At 57.6% G+C, this 5,744-nt stretch overlaps 1 long non-coding RNA gene across 1 annotated transcript; it reads right to left on the reverse strand.

Moving 5' to 3' along the window:
- Positions 1–3,578: 3,578 nt before the first annotated feature.
- On the reverse strand, positions 3,579–5,744 carry LOC136380635 (uncharacterized). The gene is made up of 3 exons (XR_010746976.1): positions 5,027–5,744; positions 3,924–3,990; positions 3,579–3,786 (listed from the first exon to the last, which is right to left on the reverse strand). It is a non-coding gene; the product is annotated as an uncharacterized lncRNA (long non-coding RNA).

Below are 5,744 nucleotides of genomic sequence, written 5' to 3' on the forward strand. Positions count from 1 at the left end.
TTGTAAGTCCCCAGGAAATCAGTTAGGGATCTACAGGTTGTGGATAATCTTGAACTGGCTGAGTCAGTCATTCCCGCAGGCTCCTCCTCCTGCATGCTTCTGGTTTCTCCCCTCTCAGTCACAGTTCCTTATGTGAACAAGAAGGTGAGCTTGGCAGAAATACCAGGCAGAGCTGGACAAGTTCTTTTCCAGTCTCAGATCCCTTGGTATAACTGCAGGGTTAAGAGCCTCCTAGGGTCTCATCCAGGCTGAGGAGGAGGTAGTTGATTTGCTATGTCTGCCACTGACATGGGGTAGCAGAAGGGCAGCACATTGCTGGTGATGCCATCCTTGGCTTAAGGGGGCTCTGCTCCACATGACCTCGGGAACCCAAGTAGGGGTCCCCTGAGCTTCAGCAGAGAGCCAAGTGAAGCCACCTTCTGGGACCTCTGCAAGAATCCCGGAGCTTCCATCGGCTGGGCTTCCAGGAAGCCCAACGACAGAGTTCCAACAATGTCATCTCCATTTGAGACTTGCAGGAGATCCGCCCTCTCTCTCTGGGCTCCTGTTCTGCTGTCCTCACAGATCCCTAGACAGTGTCTCAAGTTTACTTAGTTACAGATCCTCAGCCTGAATTCTCTAAACTTTTGAGAGAATGTGGAGTCACCACCAAGATCGTAAGTAAACACTTAGCAAGGTTCTCCAAAAGAAGCTGGTTTAGAGAAAACCAGTTTAGAGTCTAGAACCTCTCCCTGCTGATGGCAAGGGGTAGGGTTTGGTGGAAGCCTAGGCCTTAATTCTGACTGGACTTCCCAGAGATACGGCAAAGTTCACAGAGATAGCTCAGGGAGATGTGCGTGCATGCCGCCTCTGCTGGGCCAGTCCTGTCCTTGCAGGGACTCTAGCAAGAGATCTGAGACGGGCAGACAAGCAGGGGGTGGGGATGGCAAATGGGTCCCACTCTGAAGAGCTCACAGTGAAGGTTTGAAATGAGACAGACACACAGATAAGGAGCAGAAAGTTCCTCCAGCACCTGGGCTGCTGGACAAGAGGGCCCTATGGTCATCCAGTGGGAGCGTGAGTCTGGAGCAGGCCCCACAGCACAGGGGCATTTAGAAAAGGCATGCTAAGTGGGTGTAGCACCCAGGGCAGAAGGGGACGAGGGGAAGCAGGAGCATCTGCAGTGACAGAGATGGGGCTCAGGAGACCCCGCCCTCACCTGGGCCCCATGTGAGTCTCAGTTTTCCAGTCCAGTCCTAGAGTCACCAGCAGAGGGCACCGTGAGGTTGCAGCTCTTGCACAACTGAACCCACTCAGCTGAGAAAGGAGACTGTGCCCAGAGCCGATTCCAAAATAAGTCTAGCTGCTTCTGTCTTGGATCCAGGTTGGAGCTGAGTCGAGCTCCAGAGAAGGGAAACGGGTCTCACATTTTAGGGGAAGACTGCAATTCATTCATTTGTCAACTCGTATTCATTCGGTAGTTAGTGAGAGTGGCGTGGTCCCAGCTCTTTTAGAGGCCCTGGGACTTCATAGTATGGCATAGTTTGTCACACTAACCCCAACAACTATGAGGACTTGTGCTTGGGTGGCACTTACTGCAGGCCGGTGCTGTCCTGGCTGCTGACTTCCATCAGTTCACGTCTTTCTCACAACGGCCCTGTGAGGTGGGCACTGTCAGCATCCCTATTTCACCAGGAACGGAACTAAAGCACACATCTGTGACTGCTCAGGGCCTCACAGCTGCAATGGGCTGGAGCCAGAGCTTGACCCCAGGCAGTGTGGCTCCAGAGTGCTCTTAATGACTTTGCTACCCGGACACAACTCAAACAAGTAAATGATCAAGATGATTTCAGATGTCTATAATCCCTTATAAGAAAATAAAGCAGGGTGTTGTAATGATGACCGGTGTCAGGGTAACCCTCGATTCAGTTGTCATATTGAGACTTTGCAGGGAAGACAATGGTGACAATAAGTGCTAAAACCTGGCAGCAGGGGGATCATATTATCACCCACATGAGCCTTGGGGGTCAACAGGGTATTCCCGTCTGTGTGGTCTGACAGTTAAATTCGGAACTCACAGCAACTTGGCGCTGAAGCCACCATGACCAAGTCCTGATTTCAAACTCACCAGCATTTGATACTGGGCGTATCTCTTGGAGAAGATAGCCTTCACTCCCTGGGCTATCAACATGATGCTGTCCGTCTGTAGCAGCGAATGAGTCACTAGCCACAAAGATCATTTTCTGTGTACCCGTGGGCATCTGGAGGAAGCCAGAGGCCATGCCCTCAAGGAGGGAAATGATTAGAAATTAGTCAAGCGAGGCCACACTTCTAAGCAGGTTCTGGGCTCAGGTGGAGGGGACAGCAGTCTGCACTGGGTGCCCAAGTAATAGCAGCGCCTTCCACTGGAAGGTCCCATCAGTCCATTCCATCCCTGAGTGGGACACGGTGCTGCTGTGGCAGGGGAGATGCCACCAGGGGAGCCCTGGGTACTGGTATCGTGGACTGTTCAGTTGTTATTTGTAGGAAAATGGCCAGAGATCGGAATGCTTCACTGATACAAGTCTTTGGTGCGGACTTTGGAACGCCAAGTCCACCCCTGCAAGCACTGATAAGATTGTTTAAAGGAAGTATCTGACCCCTATAGCCATTTCCTGCATACCTGGAAGGTTTTAGTTAATCATCCTCTCTGCACCTGAACCCATGCACTGCTAATTTAACCCATGCTCTGCTACTTTGCTTATGATTAAAGAAACAAATAAACATGATGGGGCTGCAGAGCTGGGCTGTCCGTCCTGGAGGCTGGGCTCCCTGCACCCATCTTTTCTCTATGTTGCGTCTTGTCTGTTTTCTCCTAAGTCCTGCAGCGCCTCCTCCGTGCACACCCATTGCCGAGCTGGTCTCAACAGTTACTCACATTTATTTTTCAGATTCTGACGTTGATGTTAGGGTGATTATAGCTCTTCTTTAAGGAGGGTTGGGGAGATTGAACTGCACTGTCCGAGGCCTGTGCAGTTTGGCTGCTCTTGGACTGTGTGATGGGGTGTGCCCTGGGGTGGGGCTGGCCACTTGTCAGGGCACTTGGGGCAGAAGCAAAAGAGGGAGCAGGGGGCTCAAGCTGGCCACACATCCCTTAACTGATGTGCTTGTTTCTGTGACCAGGGAGACACCTCGGGGGATTACTGGAAGATTCTGCTGAAGATCTGTGGTGGCAACGACTGAGCAGAGACTGGTGGCTCCCTTCTGTCCACCTGCCAGCAGCAGTAATGACAGGATAAGGCCAAAAGAATGTCCTTTGTTTCTATCCACCACAACTGTCCCTGGACCCCAGTTCCAACAGTCCGTAGAGCCCTGGCTCTGTCCCCCACTCACCCTGTCCCCCACTCTGCCCATCCCTCATTTGGCCTGTGCTGGCACTTGGTCCCATCCCCCACTCAGCCCTATCCCCCACTCCATCCTGTCCCCCACTCGGTCCCGTCCCCCACTCGGTCCCGTCCCCCACTCGGCCCCGTCCCCCACTCCGCCCCGTCCCCCACTCCGCCCCGTCCCCCACTCGGTCCCGTCCCCCACTCAGTCCCGTCTCCCACTCGGTCCTGTCCCCCACTCGGTCCCGTCCCCCACTCGGTCCCGTCCCCCACTCAGTCCTGTCTCCCACTCAGTCCTGTCCCCCACTCAGTCCCGTCCCCCACTCAGTCCTGTCTCCCACTCAGCCATGTCCCCCACTCCGTCCTGTCCCCCACTCAGCCATGTCCCCCACTCCGTCCTGTCCCCCACTCAGTCCTGTCTCCCACTCAGTCCCGTCCCCCACTCAGTCCCGTCCCCCACTCAGCCCCGTCCCCCACTCAGTCCCGTCCCCCACTCAGTCCCGTCCCCCACTCAGTCCCGTCTCCCACTCCGTCCCGTCCCCCACTCAGCCATGTCCCCCACTCCGTCCCGTCCCCCACTCAGTCCCGTCCCCCACTCAGCCCTGTCCCCCACTCAGCCCCGTCCCCCACTCAGTCCCGTCCCCCACTCAGCTCTGTCCCCCACTCAGCCCCGTCCCCCACTCAGCTCTGTCCCCCACTCAGCCCCGTCCCCCACTCAGCTCCGTCCCCCACTCAGTCCCGTCCCCCACTCAGCCCCGTCCCCCACTCAGCCCCGTCCCCCACTCAGTCCCGTCCCCCACTCAGCCCCGTCCCCCACTCAGCCCCGTCCCCCACTCAGCTCTGTCCCCTACTCAGTCCCGTCCCCCACTCAGTCCCGTCCCCCACTCAGCCCCGTCCCCCACTCAGCTCTGTCCCCCACTCAGTCCCGTCCCCCACTCAGCCCCGTCCCCCACTCAGCTCTGTCCCCTACTCAGTCCCGTCCCCCACTCAGTCCCGTCCCCCACTCAGCCCCGTCCCCCACTCAGTCCCGTCCCCCACTCAGCCCCGTCCCCCACTCAGCTCTGTCCCCTACTCAGTCCCGTCCCCCACTCAGTCCCGTCCCCCACTCAGCCCCGTCCCCCACTCAGCCCCGTCCCCCACTCAGCTCTGTCCCCTACTCAGTCCCGTCCCCCACTCAGTCCCGTCCCCCACTCAGCCCCGTCCCCCACTCAGCCCCGTCCCCCACTCAGTCCCGTCCCCCACTCAGCCCCGTCCCCCACTCAGCTCTGTCCCCTACTCAGTCCCGTCCCCCACTCAGCCCCGTCCCCCACTCAGCCCCGTCCCCCACTCAGCTCTGTCCCCCACTCAGCCTCGTCCCCCACTCAGTCCCGTCCCCCACTCAGCCCCGTCCCCCACTCAGCTCTGTCCCCTACTCAGTCCCGTCCCCCACTCAGCCCCGTCCCCCACTCAGCCCCGTCCCCCACTCAGCTCTGTCCCCCACTCAGCCTCATCCCCCACTCAGTCCCGTCCCCCACTCAGTCCCGTCCCCCACTCAGCCCCGTCCCCCACTCAGTCCCGTCCCCCACTCCGTCCTGTCCCCACTCCGTCCCGTCCCCCACTCAGTCCCGTCCCCCACTCCGTCCCGTCCCCACTCCGTCCTGTCCCCCACTCCGTCCTGTCCCCCACTCCGTCCTGTCCCCCACTCGGCCATGTCCCCCACTCGGCCCTGTCTCCCACTCGGCCCTGTCCCCCACTCGGCCCTGTCCCCCACTCAGTCCCGTCCCCCACTCAGCAATGTCCCCCACTCCGTCCTGTCCCCCACTCAGTCCTGTCTCCCACGCGGTCCTCCACTGCCCCCCGCCCATCCTGTATCTTGCTTGTGCCCAGGGACCTGGGTCGTCTGGAACTTTCTCAGATGCCTTTCAGCCCCGCCCCTCACAGCCTCTTGCTGCTAAAGTGGATTTTTTGTTTCCTGACCAGCACAGTCATTCCCCTTTGCTTGTAGCTGAGATACTCGGCTTCATGTAATCATATCATTGTAATGTTTATTTAGAGGTATTTTTCTGTCGTCATTGCCAGACAGGTGCACACAAGTCTCTGCTGCCATGCACAGTGCGAGTGAGAGAGGTCGGTGGGGGGGCTTCCACACTGGGGAGCAAGAGGGGAGACCTTTAAGGGTAACCTTTGAATCTGGTGAGAATGTGTCATGAGCTCTGTTACTGCCAAATTCACTGCGCTGTAGAAAAGAATGAAAAGCCCGGAAGCCACCAGTTCCTCCTTTCACGTAAAAGCTGGAGAGCGAAGCTGACTCCGGGCGGGGACAGGGCTCCTTGTAATTGACATTGTGCCTTAAACCGGAATGTTTATAGCCAAAAGCTCTTTCTAAATTAAAGCCAGCCAGCTCTGGAACATTCTGGAAGC

The sequence above is a fragment of the Saccopteryx leptura genome, chromosome 9, assembly GCF_036850995.1.
Source record: "Saccopteryx leptura isolate mSacLep1 chromosome 9, mSacLep1_pri_phased_curated, whole genome shotgun sequence".
Lineage (NCBI taxonomy): Eukaryota > Metazoa > Chordata > Mammalia > Chiroptera > Emballonuridae > Saccopteryx > Saccopteryx leptura.